The 16,995-nt window shown below is 41.2% G+C and overlaps 1 protein-coding gene across 1 annotated transcript in view; it reads left to right on the top strand.

Annotated features, from left to right (window-relative positions):
- The first annotated feature begins 5,923 nt into the window (after positions 1-5,923).
- Positions 5,924-16,995, top strand: part of igsf9b (immunoglobulin superfamily, member 9b) — a 48,435-nt gene continuing 37,363 nt past the window's right edge. Inside the window, exons 1-2 of the mRNA XM_084176700.1 lie at positions 5,924-6,483; positions 6,776-6,898. The gene's annotated coding sequence lies outside the window, so the exon portion shown is untranslated. The remainder of the gene's footprint in view (positions 6,484-6,775; positions 6,899-16,995) is intronic.

The following is a 16,995-nucleotide window of genomic DNA, read 5'->3' as shown; positions in this document are numbered from 1 at the left end:
CAAGCACTAAGAAACATATGGTTCTCAGAACATTATGTACTAGCTGGGAATATAGTATTTTTCAGGGAAGGAAGACAATTACCCTCTATCAACGACAACTACATTAATGATTTATCAGAGGGTAAAGGTTGTGCAGTAGTTATTCTCTGTGTGTATTGCAAAATCTACCCTTCCCTCTCTGCTTTATGTGCCATCCTGGTCATCGCTGTGCGTGACCAGAGAGATGACAATCCATTGCAGGGAGAATCAGTCAGACAACCGTAGTCACAACCAGATGAACCTTCATACACAATGTCATCAAAGCTTTTGTACAAGTTACCTGGTGTGCTTCTGTTTCTAATCTCCCTGAACAAACCACACTGTAGAGGGTAAAAATAACATTGATGTCATTCTGCTACCTGATTAGAATCATCAGGTAACCTGAATAGACTGTCTGCCTCTGCCCTTCTCTGCTTTCTCTTCTCAGACCGTGTATCCACTTTATTGACCTGTGCAGAGTCATCAACCACAGCTCTTATTGCACGGACACTGGACGGATATTCAAATAGTTTGTAGTCTGTTAAACACTCTCTGAGACAGAGCCATGGTAAACACGAGCAACATCTTCTAAGAAGTGGATGGCCTTTAATTATTTTTTTTTATCACCATTCATTGAAAAAGTCAACTTCTCGTATCACAATTCATAAATTGACTAAAGGGCTATTGATCTGAGGCGATATGTCATTTTATAGACCACAGTGTTCTGGACAAGATTGACCCTGCAGAGTTTAGTTTATTCTGAGGCAATTTGATGAAAACAGACATACAGCATGGGAGTGGATCGTACAAATGTAATGTACCTCAGTAAGTACGTACACTGAGTGTACAAAACATTAGGAACACCTTCTCTTTCCATGACATAGACTGACCAGGTGAATCCAGGTGAAAGCTATGATCCCTAATTGATGTCACCTGTTAAATCCACTTCAATCAGTGTAGGTGAAGGGGAAGAGACAGGTTAAAGAAATATTTTTAAGCCTTGAGACATGAATTGTGTGTGTGTGCCATTCAGAGGGTGAATGGGCAAGAAAAAGTATTGAAGTGCCTATTAACTGGGTGTGGTAGTAGGTTCCAGGCGCAACGGTTTGGGTGTGTCAAGAACTGCAACGCTGCTGGGTTTTTCACGCTCAACAGTTTCCCGTGTGTATCAAGAATGGTCCACCACCCAGAGGACACTCAGTCAACTTGACACAACTGTGGGAAGCATTGGAGTGAACATCGGCCAGCATCCCTGTGGAACGCTTTTAACACCTGTAGAGTCCATGCCCCGACGAATTGAGGCTGTTCTGAGGGCAAAGGGGGGTGCAACTCAATATTAGGAAGGTATTCCTAATGTTTGGTACACTCAATGTATTTTTCATATCAGCGAGAAATAAGAATAAAAAAAGGTTAAATTACTACACACACCTTTTATAGGGTTAGGGTTAGTGTTCCCACATGGCCATATCTCCACGTTACAGTGCTTGTTTTAACGGAAGACAGAGGCGACCACCTGTGCTACTTATACCGTGGCTACACCTTGAGGTAGTTGTCAGATCATAGATGATTATACTGTACATGTTCATAGCATAGTACATAGTCATGACTCATGTCTTTCATGAGCATATGAAAAGAAGTCAAACCAACAGATGGTAACTGGGAGGGCTTTTGCAACAGTTCACCTAACATGACTCTTGATAGGCTTCCAGACCTCCAGCTACTGCATCTGTCACTTCCTGTTGTTTGTGCAAATACGATTAAGAAGCTCTGTTGAAATAACAATCAAAGCTGTTCAGGGATCACCTCCCACCCCTACACAGTTGAACAAGAGTCTTTGTCACTAAACATGAAATGGTGCACAGGCTCATTTAATCCATGTTAGACATTCATTTTCATATGATGACAGCACGTCACATTGAATTGGCCATCATTGTTATCTGAAATTATGATCGAATATGGTTATCTAATATAACATCCTTTGCTTTGAGGCTTGTACTCAAATATAGATTTCTGTGCATAAATTCAGCCTTCAGGACCATGCCTCAGGACTACCTGGCCTGACGACTCCTGGCTGTCCCCGTCCCCAGTCCACCTGGTCGTGCTGCTGATCCAGTTTCTGCTGTTCTGCCTGCGGCTATGGAACCCTGACCTGTTCACCGGACCTGCTACCTTATCCCGGACCTGCTGTTTCGACTCTCTCTCTCTCATGAGGTGCTGACCTGTTGCACCCTCTATGACCACTGTGATTATTATTTGTCCCTTTTGGTCATCTATGAACATTTGAACATCTTGAAGAACGATCTAGCATTGATTGCCATATATTCTTATCTCCACCGGCACAGCCAGAAGAGGACTGGTCACCCCACAGAGCCTGGTTCCTCTAGGTTTCTCCCTTGGTTCCTGCCTTTTCTAGGGAGTTTTTCCTAGCCGCCGTGCTTCCACATCTGCATTGCTTGATCTCTGGGGTTTTAGGCTCGGTTTCTGTATAAGCACTTTGTGATAACTGCTGTTGTAAAAAGGGCTCTATAAATACATTTGATTGATTGATTGATTGATTGATTGATTGATTGATTGATTGATTGATTGATTGATTGATTGAACGTGAAAAACCAAGCAGTGTTGCAGTTCTTGACACAAACAAGTACGCCTGGCACTTACTACCATACCTTGTTCAAAGGCACTTCAATATTTAGTCTTGCCCATTCACCCTCTGAATGCCACACATACACAATCCATTGTCTCAAGGCTTAAAAATCCTTATTTAACCTGTCTCCCCCCCTTCATCTATCACTGATTGAAGGGGCTTTAACAAGTGATATTAATAAGGGATCATAGCTTTCAGCTGGATTCACCTGGTCAGTCTGTCATGGAAAGAGCAGGTGTTCCTAATGTTTTGAACACTCAGTGTACGTTCCTTATGTTTCCAAAACCGTACCGCAAGCGATGCTTGTTTTGAGCAAGTGTCGGGGCTCTTAGCAAAAGTCCTCGGGGAAGAAGATACCTTCATCAATAGGCGCTAAAGGTAGCATCTATGAATGGGCTAATGTAAACAATGCATGGGAAGAGGATGCAGAGAAGGCTACACTAAAAGCACTACAAAATCACAAAATACTGAATATAAAAGCACTAACTAACCAATAACAGCACTGTCACTATCACAATATGTGGACCTACACGTGATAGATCTATTGATTTTATGAAAAGACAGATACTGACATGAGTGTTTCCTAGCCTACCTTTTTTTGTGATCCACTTGAGCTGTACCAACTTGTTTTTCAGATGTGATACGGCACCGCCACTTAGTGGTAGGCCTCGCCTACTTCCATTCCAGTTCAGGGACAGTTCAGGGCATTGCTCAGGAGTTGTACAGACTAAAGAAGGAAGAGGGCAGTGGCGGCTCCTGAAAAAATTCTCAGGAGGGGCAATTTTTCTGATGATTTAGGTGACCTACACACATTTAAAAAAAGATATGTCCAGCAACAACATGAAGACAGGGGCAGCATATAAGTCAATACCAGAAGCATTTATTGACTGATCTCAAAAGTGTTGGCTTACCAGGGTTGGTGGAGCCCTCAGTTTCATCTTTGCCTCGCAAAGCTAACTCAAACACTCCGCAAAACTTCACACACTGGATTAGCCGGCTGAGGATGTGGCGGTTCTTGCTAATGTCGTAGTAAATATATTTGTTATAGTGAATATGGAATATGATATGTTGAGTAAAATGTTGTGCTAAGATCTATTTAGGTCAGGAGCTGGTTATAAGTTCTGTTCCTATCCAATAACAATGGACAAAAGGGTCCTATCTTGTCAGCCTTGTCAGCAGGTGGCCAAGGACAACACCCACGCCATAGGCCTCTCAGTTCTTCCAACTCACGAGTTCTTGCTCTGAGGACACACACACACACAAACACACACACACACACATCATCACTGTTAAACACACACACACACACACACATCATCACTGTTAAACACACACACACACACACACACACAAAAATCCCCTCTCTTAGGCTGAACATTTGAAGACAGAGAACCCGACTCAGAGCCAATGCAACAGTGACAGTAGCCTGCAGGGGACCTCGCCCAACTCATCAGGACCAATCAGAAGATCAGAACTACTAGATTGAACCTACTTCATTTATTGCATAAAATGTCTGCACACAATGTTTCGGGGCTCTCTTCAGATAATAATAATAATAATAATAATAATAATAATAATAATAATAATAATAATATGCCATTTAGCAGACGCTTTTATCCAAAGCGACTTACAGTCATGCGTGCATACATTTTTGTGTATGGGTGGTCCCGGGGATCAAACCCACTACCTTGGCGTTACAAGCACCATGCTCTACCAGCTGAGCTACAGAAAGTGGATACTCATGGATGCGCATTGCAATTGTAAAATGTCAACACAATTGGAGACACCACGTCATTTTTGGAGACATGTTATTGACAGTAAACTATTGTAGATGCGACTGCTAACTAAATAAAACATTTTAGCTGGCTAGCTAATCATCTTAGCTAAATGTGGGGCAAACAATTCAGTTATTTACCGTTAATTTGAGGGATTGGGGTGAAAGAAATCGAGTTACATAGTGATACTTTACGATATACTGTATTGACAATATCGCAATATTTTAGCGCTAGTTGGCTGTACCTGCACCAAAACACCATTATTGTTCCTTCATAGCTTGTTCTCAATCTTTTCACATTGGGAGCCAATTTGTTTTCAGCACTTTTATTTCCATGACTGATCAAAACTCGTTCTCATGGCTTTCTGATCCCTCTGCAACAGACATATGGTGCGCAATAAAATCACAGTATCGAATCGCAATACGTATAGAATCATGAGACTCGCAATGCTGATGCATATATCTTATCGTGAGGTTCCTGGCAATTCCCAGCCCAAGTTCATTTGCCACAACAAATCTCTTCGCTAGCAAACGCGATGTCTTCTCCAAAACGGCAATGTGTCTCCAGCAATGTTTACTTTTTTGACGTTCTATGGCATCTCCAATTTCCAAGCATATATGACCACATGTAATATTTTGGTAAGTGATGCAAATAGTGAACTATGTAGGGCCAGGATGTAAAATATATGTAGCTGCAGCAATTTCTCTTATCTGATATGGTAAGTAATGGGGCTTAATTTATAGCTCCCTAAGAGTTTGACGAACGGGTCCGTGAACGCGATTCCAGATATATTTACCTCTGAATAAACTGCCTTTATTACACCATATCCACATCCAGTAAACTTGTGATTATCAACACTAACCTCATCGTTGTGGCGGCGGACAGCTAGCCTGTATCCCTCGTCATCCAGTTGAGTGAGTGGCAATGTCTTTTTTCGTTCGTACCAATTTTTGGAAAATCCTCGGGTGTAGGACTTTCCGCCTTTAGTAGAAACCTGTTGAATTATTAAATTTGGTCTGGGAGGTCCTAATTGTTTCGTTGCCAATTTATCTTCATTTGTTCGCCGACAAAAAGGAACTTCTTTCAAACAATCCACTCTTTTCTCAGTTACGTTCATGGTTACGTAACGTATGACGAAAGCGCGTAAGTGCAAGCCCACAGACACCCATTGAGATTGTATTGAAGGCTCTGAAATTTGAAAAAAATAGATTTTACATGGGAGTCTATGACAGACTTCTGGGCGATTTTCAACCTGACTGAAATCGCCCCAAAAGGGGGGGGAGCCATTTGAAGCACGACTTTAGCCTGATTCGACATTTAGTGGCAGTGTGGCACTGTGGCAGATCAGACGTATAGATTACAACACTGATAACTACTGTTGCCGTGATATAATTGATTAGAAAAAAAATCCCTTCCTTTTCCCGTTTGGCAGTGCGTCGCCCATATCACCCTATTGAACAGGCCGCCCCTGGAAGAGGGCATGAGTGCGGACGTTTTGATTGCGACAAAATTGTATGTTTATGTTTTAACTCCTGATCTGAAAAGGCAGTATCCTTCTTTCTATTTCCATTTGGTTGCAACGTAGGCTAATTATAGTGAGTCGAGAGGAGCTAACAGACTGATTTACACGCTCGTTGCAAGTTGACAACAGTGTATCTGAATTGGCAAGTGTCATCATTGTAGCATTTCTCAATATGAAATGAAACAATGTACCGGCTGCCAATGTAACAGAACAATGCAACAGTTTTAGCAAGCTATTTAAAGTAAAGATGAACGCTCGCAGCAGTGTAAGACAAGTAATACCTAACACCAAGTTAGCCATTGATTTTAATTTAACTAGTCAAGTCAGTTAAGAACAAATTCTTACACCTTTCTTTGGCCTACACCGGCCAAACCCGGACGACGCTGGGACAATTGTGCGCCGCCCTATGGGACCCCCATCACGGCCGGTTGTGGGACAGCCTGGAATCGAAGCAAGGGGTCTGTAGTGACGCCTCAATCACTGAGATGCAGTGCCTTAGACCGCTGCGCTACTCGGGAGCCCAGGTAAGGGCTTGAGTGTGCTAGAATGGGCATGGTAGGGTTAGAATATAATCTATATAGGCTTTGTCTTATTTGAAATGAACTGCCCATGGCAATTATGGGATTATGTAGCCAATAGACATAGTCCAATATTGTTATTGCATCAATCAACCCAGTATATAGAATAATGTTGTCATATCAGTATTGAAAAAAGCTTTTGGGAGGGTTTGGTGATACACAAATTACAAAAAAATGTACCATTCAATTTATTGAACTTATGTGGTATGTTGTTATGAAATAATGTTTGTCCCCCCAGTTCAAAAAGAGCCCACCAAAGGTCCCATACAAAGCCATTGCACTGGCCACCTTCCTCTTCTTGATTGGCTCTCTTTTGATCACCATTGGAGCCCTCCTATTGGCAGGATACTTTGAAGTCACAGTGAGTATGAATGTTGAGAGTCCATCTGTACATTCCTGTCATGTTTCACAACAGCACAACAAATAGATTTCACATACTTAGCTTTGACACATTCCAATGTGTTTCTTAGATCTAGATTTTTTTCCGGACTGTGCCCGTTCTCATCATTGAAATCCTGGTTTTCCTTCCAGGATTCTATCACATGCGGATAGCTTACTATGCATCGAAGGGCTACTGTGGTTACTCTTATGACATATCCCAGACTTTGATGACTGAGCCACTCCTAGCTGAGGCAACTCCTTTGTTATTTTCATATAACATTGTTGAATACAGTAAACAGACTGGGATCCAGGTTAGTCCTAAAGCAGATATCCCTTTGATGTTTATGTTCATCATGTAATGTCCATTCACTTTTTGTTCTTTGACTGGATTACCACCATTGTTCATTATGAATGACTACTATATTTAGATCAGATAGGTTTGTGTTATTGTTGCTAACAAAGAACATGCACATTTTTATTTACTTTATTTAATTTTTTGTATTAACCCATCCAGCTTTTTTGCTACATATGCATACATTTTACATATCACACTTTACATATACATTTTACATACATGGTACTTTTATATACAGTGATCACATAACAATAATACATAACCGAACATGAGCTCCTTAATCCCACCTCTCAGCCACTCTCAGCCCATCCCACCTATCACTGTAGACCACCCTCGATTTTTAGTTGACTGATCAATTACAAATGTGATTCTAGGATGCATTTATTTATATATATTTTTAATGATTTTAAGTTTGAGGTATACAGCAAATTGTGTTCATGTATTCCAATAGTTATGGCCTCATGTGTAGGTATACCCACGCATATCTATAAAAGGGAAGGACATCATTTCTTTGCTGATCAAATGCATAGCTGTGCTGTAAGGGTTTAATTTTATTGTCCAACTGAAAGCCCAAGACCAGATCAGTGTAACCATACATAAATACCCCCAACCCCCAACCCCTGTTGGTACCCCCAACAGAACTTGAAAACTTGAAATGTCACTTGTGCTTTCCTGGAGGGTTCCTGGTAGGAGTATCTTAAGTGATTAATGCCAATCCTTTGATCTCCATATGGTGTGCTGCTAGGCCTGTGAGAGTCAAGAAGGAAAAGTAGTCACGCAATAATACAGAGCTCAAAGTGTCTGGTGTAGTTTTCTACTGGCAGAGTTTGAGAGGCATTGTCACTTGCAATGAAGTCAGTAGTGTATCCATATATTCAATGGAAAGGCATTTGTGGTTGTGCACCAGCTCCAATAAAGACTGTATCATGAACAACTGTCTCCACTTGTGTGTCAACTCACGCCCCCCTGTGGTGTGCCAACGTTTACTTTGTGGGTAAAAAAACAAACCCAATATTCTACAGACAACCATTGATGTTGTCTGAACCAAAAATGTAAGATCTGTGAGTGTGAGAGCTGTTACTTATTTGATATTTTTTGGGTCAATGGTGCTACTGGTAGTGTAGTTACAAGTCTACTGAAGTTTTGCCTAAATCAACTGGGTAGGGAGTTGCTACTAGGGCAGGTCTAGGATCAGTTTACCCCAACCACTCCCGACCCCAAACAAAGCAAAGTTCACAGACATTACATGGAGTTCTTTACGGGAAACGCTGTTGCATTTATTCAAAATTTATCCCACTCCCATATTGATTGGCAAAAATGTGTGGTGAAAGTATTTTGTTGTAACTTTGTGTGACAAAGTAGCCTATTTTCTCCCAGTAATAACGGCTTTATTGATAATTGAATATACACGGAAAGACACATGGAGAAGAACAAAAGCTTAATGCAAGGACTTTTTGATAACATTTTGACCCTTTAAAAAATGTATAACTGGTGGATATGCAACATTACATTGCCATTGTCTATGGACGTGTTCCGTTGCATAACATTTGTCTTTTGTCAGGGACCCAGACACGTCCTCTATACGTTGGACGTTCCAACGAAAATGCGCTTTTGTATGGAGCGCTCAAACTGAGTGCATGTGGTAGGGAGGAGAAAGATACGAGGAAGGGACGAAACCGCGAGGAACGTAGTAGATGAATATACGACTATACTCTGTCTACACACTCCATCATCGCAGTGGGGGAACTGAGGGGTACACATCATTTTGGGTTTTTTGAGTAACGTATAACTTAAATGTGCTTTATGGATTCGGAGAGTATTTTTCTACTGCTCCTTTTTACAACACTTTGGGTAACTTTGGACAAAGCAACACGAAGAAGAGCAATATAAAAGTATGCTCGGAAACTTTGAAAGGATTCTAAACCCATCTAGGTACTTCTTACGTTTTTCTCTTATCTTTATATGGGATTTATAACCTGAGAATTGAATGAAATAGTGCTACAGCTAAATCTACTAGTAGCGTTTCCTACAACTTCCCTGGTTGTGTTTAGCAACAATTATGCAGCGCGCGTGAAAGTCTGTCTGCCACGCTTTTATAAAATATGCGACCACCTGCCTTTGTCGAACACCTGCATTTTTAAGGCAATCTTATCAAACTTTAGAATAACTAATGAAAGCCCAAATACGTCAACCTGCGTGCAAAAAAAAAAGCAAAGGACCTGATGGACTGATTCTATTCTGGTCAAGTCAGAGAAGTGCCTCAAGCAAGGTAAAGGGACTTTAAATCGGGCGCATCCTACATGTGAATAACGGCCTATGTGAGTTACACATGGGGTCGACTTTTAATGCAAATGTAAATAGGGGCCATTCACTTATAATAGACTATTATATTAAATGTTTTTATTTCACAAACACACAATTCCTCATTCTAGTTTTAGTCGAGACAAAAATTATGCCGTTGTAGGCTATACTTTTGTCTCCTGTATTCAAGCGACCATGGAAACAGTCTGACAAGCAGAATGTCCCCTGTAGTGCATTGTGTTGACGTCCGTTCTTGTTGATTATTTAGCTCGTGACATGTTTATTTATCCACTGGTAATTAATTACAGGTTGATGATTTCTTTAGCGTGCGTTAGCATTTACTGTAAGTGAACGTTTAGAACCAGCCAGATTATTCATAGCCTTCAGTAAATTAAGATGAATTAATACATTACATCAATGCATACTGAGAACAATGGTCAATCAATCACAGCAGAATGGTAATTTTTTATTGAGGTTGGGTCGCTTTCCTATCAGTCCAGGTGACTGCACATCAGACAAAAGAGGCACCTGTTTTTGCCTGATATGGAGACTATGACATGGGTCATCGTTGTAAACAAACCATCTAGTTACTCTAATTGAGCTCTAAAGTAACAATTACAGAAATGTTTTCTGATAGTTGATTTCATTCCCATTCTTTACTTATTTATTGCATTCAGATATCAGCCTGACTGCTACACATTATCTTTTTCATTATGTTTGGAAACGGATCAATCAGAACAGCATCTGCTACTAAACCCTCACATCGCAATTGGAGGTCCCATCCCCCAACGTGGATGAAGGCAAAAACCCAACAAAATATGATGCATATTTTCTTACTTCATACTCTGAATGAGTCGCCAGTTCAATCCACACATGGTTATTGAGACTGACTTCATTCTGAAAGACCATGCATTGTGTCTTTCATTTCTTCTGCTTGACATGGGTATGAGTTTGATACTGGATATCCTCACTTGGAGCACTGTTGGCACTGTGGCGCTTCATGAGTCATCATGACACAAGGGCATCATTGATGCAAAAAAGTTTAGTTCTCTACTATGGCACTTATTTCATGATGTAGTAACGTTTCCATTATAACATAGTGATGGGGGATTGTTATTGCTAATTGTGTAGATTTAAATTGCTTACTCAGGGTTTTGACCATTGTGACCGAAGTCCAACTGTAAAGCTCAGTTCATCCATGGGCCTTAGTGATTTACCAGACTCTGTGGTTCAATGTTCTGCACACTTGTTTAGAGAAGGTCTAACTTTTTACACTGTTTTAAAATTACTTATTTAGTATTGAGGTGTAATAAAGTTTTAGTTTCTTGCATGGATTTGAATCAAAACCGCTTTATAGTTTTTAGGAAAACCTAAAGGAGATTAGAGACAGGGAGCAAAGAAAGACCATTGTATAGACAGCCATTTCCATCTGCATTGTTGTTGGCAACTCTGAATGTGTTCCTCAGTCTTAGACGGTAAGAGTTGACCTGGTTAGGTACAAATGAACCTCCAGAATCAAATGGGTTCTTTAGTGTTATTTTAGCTTTCTTTGGATCAACCAAGACATTGGGGTAGCATCTTGATTTTGTCTCTCACCTTCTAACAAAGCTGACGTGGTCATTGCGTGTGAAGTATTCTAGCTCAGGTGCAGCAGTCAGCTATCTATGCCTTGAGACACTTTCTGTTCACCTCAGTTCAGTGTCTGTAAGCAGCTTTATGTCCCCAAGGTTTGGCCTGAATTAGGGTTTGCCTGGTCACCAGAGGTCATGGGGTGGGACAAACCACTAAAGGGCTGGTGGCTTTAAAGGAGGATGTCAGTACACAACATATAGACATAATGGGTCTCAACTGATGCCAGGCTGATCCACTTCTCCACTGAGGGTTTTATAGGCTTGATAAGAAACACACTTCTGGAGAGGCAAAATAGCACATTCCAAATGAAGCATTTCACTGTACTTGTGCATGTGACAATACAACTTGAACTTGAACTTGATATCAGAGTGGAAATGGTGGAACCTTCAGACCTTTTCAGAAGTAGGAAATGTTTCCTCCAATGTCTCTTTTTCAGTTACATCTTGAAATAAGAGTTTGGTCACAGTAATCCCTCATTGGGTCAGTAAAGTTTAGATTGTTGGCCTAAACCCTTTTCTTCTATGAATTAGTCTTGTGGCCTGTTCTGAGGCCATGGCCCAAGCAGGATTAACCAGGATTACTAAGAAAGTAATACAGCTGCTTATCAGTTCCATCTCTGTCACCACCATCACTGATGGGCCTTGGCCGCTAGGCCGAAATGATTTTCTTAGCATGTATTGCCAGATGAGTGAAAGTAGAGAGTAAGACAGATGGATAGTGTCAAGTTGATTTTTCATGAGTTTGAGGTACACATTCACAATTTAGTCTGGGTGTGATTCTAGCTGCAAAGCTGTGATCTCAATGGAAATCCTTTTGGTCTGAACTTCACCTTCTTTTTACAGGTCTGCTTTCAGTGGGCTCACTACTGGCCTGGCCTGGGGGGGATTATTTCCCTCCACGTTTCCACCTCTTCACCTCTTAATGCAGGGCTCTTCAAACTGTGTTGCATCCTACCTGCTGGTATGAGATCTGTCTTGGCCCTGTTCATTGTCTGCTCCCTTAGCTCTACTGCAAGTGTGTGCCGCACACGCTGTGCCACATTTGGATGGGATAAACCGTCCATGTTATTTATAATGCGATCAAAATGGCAAGCATCCCTGTAAACAGAAGGATCTAGAGGGTTAGGGTATAGTATTTGCTGACATGATTACAACTCTTTACTGAGGAGTAGACACAACAGTCTTGATAGATTATGGATTTTATGTATGATGGCTCTCTCACAGGTGATGGATGGAAGGGGAGAGGTTTGGTATAGTGCATCTGTCAGCTGGATCAAAGACTGTCAGTCTGCTAGGGCAAGCAGTGCCAAATAAGAAATGCACCAACTGTTTGTACAAGCATATCCAGGACAGTGTGCTGCTGACAGATGCCCTTTAACTTTATTTCTAATTTGATTACACTATTAAGGTTGGGAGCGGCAGTACTGGATTAGACTAGGTGTTCACAAGGGTGCAGTTCTAGGTAATTTGTCTCATTGAAGTCCAGTAAGAGATGCAACTAGTCTTAACGAGGTTAAAAATCCTTACACTGTCATTACAAAGGAACATTTAAAATGTAAGTGTGTATTAGTCTACTGCATTGATTGCCAGACTTATGGGAGCAAAGGCCCAGACTATACGAGTGTCTGTGGTTGTGTATCAGCTTACTCAGTTTGACAGAACGGTCCGGATCACCCTCAATGGCTTCTTAGACTAGCTCCCCAGACCCCTTGTTCATCTGCTCCCTGTATTGGCAGAGCTGCATTTGTCTGCTGTTCAGGACTGTGTAAGAGGGGCTTAGCTACCACTCATTCCCAACCCTCTAAACTAAAGTCAGGTTCTAGTCATAGGAACTTAAGTTACTGTTGGGTAATAAGGACATCATCCAAAAGTAGACATCTAATCCAATAATTCATAATAATTGACTAGGTGTATTTGTATGAAACCAGCTACTCAAAAAACTAAAAGAAAAACTCTTGTTGAGCAGCTCCCATAATTGCAATGATGTCTCTTGACAATATGCTTTCAGAAAGAACACTGAGTCCTCTGTTTAGTTTAAAATAGTGCGATAGTCATTGTAAATGCACCCAATTTTATTTTCTATTATGAGAGGAAAGGCACTTTACATTATGCAAGATTGTGTACTGTGCATCAGCAGATGACTAGCCCTGTCATTTTACATACATACTATAAGTGACCTATGTAACCCCTCATTACTACATACGATGTATGTAGCATCTTGAGCTAAACTTGTAGGCCTCATTTGTTTGCATTTAGATTAAAGGACTTTGTGCCTTGTTCTGTTGCCATGGGAAACAGGTCATACCTGAAGCCACAGAATAGTGGTGGGGGCTGTCCTCTGTCTCTCCTGTCTACACCTGTAGACTTTGACCCCTAAAGGCTCTCTCTGCAGGGTCGGTAGTCTGGACACTCCCCTGTCAACGGCTCTCTCACAGCTCTGCCCTATTCACTATACCTGAGGTGAAACCACATACAGTTGCAGTCGGAAGTTTACATACACCTTAGCCAAATACATTTAAACTCAGTTTTCACAATTCCTGACATTTAATCCTAGTTAAGATTCCATGTTTTAGGTCAGTTAGGATCACCACTTTCTTTTAAGAATGTGAAATGTCAGAATAATAGTAGAGAGAATGATTTATTTCAGCTTTTATTTCTTTCATCACATTCCCAGTGGGTCAGAAGTTTACATACACTCAATTAGTATTTGGTAGCATTGCCTTTAAATTGTTTAACTTGAGTCAAACGTTTCGGGTAGCCTTCCACAAGCTTCCCACAATAAAATGGGTGAATTTTGACCCATTCCTCCTGACAGAGCTGGTGTAACTGAGTCAGGTTTGTAGGCCTCCATGCTCGCACACGCTTTTTCAGTTCTGCCCACAAATGTTCTATAGGATTGAGGTCAGGGCTTTGTGATGGTCACTCCAATACCTTGACTTTGTTGTCCTTAAGCCATTTTGCCACAACTTTAGAAGTATGCTTGGGGTCATTGTCCATTTGGAAGACCCATTTGCGACCAAGCTTTAACTTCCTGACTGATGTCTTGAGATGTTGCTTCAATATATCCACATAATTTTCCTTCCTCATGATGCCATCTATTTTGTGAAGTGCACCAGTCCCTCCTGCAGCAAAGCACCCCCACAGCATGGTGCTGCCACCCCTGTGCTTCACGGTTGGGATGGTGTTCTTCAGCTTGCAAGTCTCCCCCTTTTCCTCCAAACATAACGATGGTCATTATGGCCAAACAGTTCTATTTTTGTTTCATCAGACCAGAGGACATTTCTCCAAAAAGTATGATCTTTGTCCCCATGTGCAGTTGCAAACCGTAGTCTGGCTTTTTTATGGCGGTTTTGGAGCAGTGGCTTCTTCCTTGCTGAGCGGCTTTTCAGGTTATGTCGATATAGGACTCGTTTTACTGTGGATATAGATACTTTTGTACCTGTTTCCTCCAGCATCTTCACAAGGTTCTTTGCTGTTGTTCTGGGATTGATTTGCACTTTTCGCACCAAAGTACGTTCATCTCTAGGAGACAGAATGCGTCTCCTTCCTGAGTGGTATGACGGCTGCGTGGTCCCATGGTGTTTATACTTGCGTACTATTGTTTGTACAGATGAACGTGGTACCTTCAGGCGTTTGGAAATTGCTCCCAAGGATGAACCAGACTTGTGGAGGTCTATAATTTTTTTTCTGAGGTCTTAGCTGATTTCTTTTGATTTTCCCATGATGTCAAGCAAAGAGGCACTGATTTTGAAGGTAGGCCTTGAAATACATCCACAGGTACACCTCCAATTGACTCAAATGATGTCAATTAGCCTATCAGAAGCTTCTAAAGCCATGACATCATTTTCTGGAATTTGCCAAGCTGTTTAAAGCATAGTCAACTGAGTGTATGTAAACTTCTGACCCACTGGAATTGTGATACAGTGAATTATAAGTGAAATAATCTGTCTGTAAACAATTGTTGGAAAAATAACTTGTGTCATGCACAAAGTAAGTGTCCTAACTGACTTGCCAAAAGTATAGTTTGTTAACAAGAAATTTGTGGAGTGGTTGAAAAAGTTTTAATGACTCGAACCTAAGTGTATGTAAACTTCCGACTTCAACTGTACTTGTTGCAAAGCACCAACTATAAGTCTGGAGAAACTCTGGAGAATTTGGCAGGTGATATTAGTGCCTATAGGTGATAAGAGTGTAGAAAGAGCTATCCAAAATAAACATTTTAGCAGTCAAATTAGAATTCCCTCAATAGCAGCAGCATGAGATGAGAGGAGGTTGGTTGGCTGGGTGCTCGTTTGGATGCCATGTGGCTGGATGATGAATAACTGCTACATAGGAAGACCATTTCTACCTCAGAGAATGATGCAGTGCTGTGCAATCAGTTGCAGTGACAAGCAATAGTGTGTTTCTGTCACTTTGCAGGGATGATGACACAATAGCTAGTGCACTGAGAAGGAAAAAAACTGAATGGCACGGGGATTGTTCTATTTCATTTGGCATTTCATGCGTAAGACAGGAACCAGAGGACATCATTATTGCTTCCATCTCCGTCCTTTCAAAAACATTTTGTGAAATAATTGTTGTTGCCCCTTTTCCAATCATAGAGGAGAGACTTTTGTTTTGGTTATGACATAGCCTATGTAGCCATTTCTGCTACTCTTGTATAATAACGTCATTAATACCTTGCCCCCAAATCAGTGATGAATATCACACTGATTAAACAAACTCAGGACAGATGCCATACCCATATCAGCCAAGTGCAAATTATAACAATATCCTTATACCTATTCTTCTCAGATCTGTTTACTATGTCAGATTACTCCTATGAGACCAAAGGCTCTATTTTAACAAACCTAATGCAATGGTAAATCATAGCGCTGGCGGTACTGTTATAGGTTCGGGGGTGTTTCAGAAATACTTTTGCTATTTTACAACCGCGAAAGAGCTGGGTTTTGATTAATAAACAAGTTGTGGGTGTGTCAAGGATTGGCTCTTCACTGGGCAATCAGAACGTCCTCCATGGCTAAATATGTGGTTGTCAATTGTATCAATGCCTACGTGCAAGGAAGATTCTCAAAAACATCAGCCATTGATACAGCATTATAGGAAGACTGAATAGTTTGGAGTGTGTCTTTGGTAATCGAGTGAGTGGCGCTCTTTGAAAATGGGGATGGATAGCCTACTTCAGGGTTAAGCAGCTAGATTCAGCCGCGGGCCAATTTTTTTTTTTCTGAGTGGATATCACGACTCAGGATATGACACAGATGCAGACACAGGAGGTGGATAGTACAGTTCTCAGAATATTTATTATACAAGGGGACAGGCCAAGGCAGGTCGAGGGCAGGCAGAGGTCAGTAATCCAGGGCAGAGTCAATAAGGTACAGAACGGCAGGCAGGCTCAGGGTCAGGGCAGGCAGAATGGTCAGAACCAGGAAGACAAGAAAACAGCAACTAGAAAGACTCGAAAACGGGAAAACACACTGCTAAGACTTGACGGGACAAGATGAACTGGCAACAGACAAATAGAAAACACTGGTATAAATACACAGGGGATAATGGGGACAAATGGGAGACACCTGGTGGGTGGTGGAGACAAGCACAAGACAGGTGAAACAGATCAGGGCGTGACAGTGGATGGTCGAGGGGCAAACATAATTATAATAATTTGTACACTGCCAATTGACCACAACTAATCTCAAAAAGAGATTGTATTTGAAAATAACAATCATTTCATACCTTGATTACATTGAGACACGATCACATATCTCTTTTTTTTATTCGTGGGAATACTTG

The sequence above is a fragment of the Coregonus lavaretus genome, assembly GCF_964263955.1.
Source record: "Coregonus lavaretus genome assembly, chromosome: 14".
Lineage (NCBI taxonomy): Eukaryota > Metazoa > Chordata > Actinopteri > Salmoniformes > Salmonidae > Coregonus > Coregonus lavaretus.
Note: the sequence above shows the minus strand (reverse complement) of the source record. Positions and strands in the feature narration are given on the sequence as shown.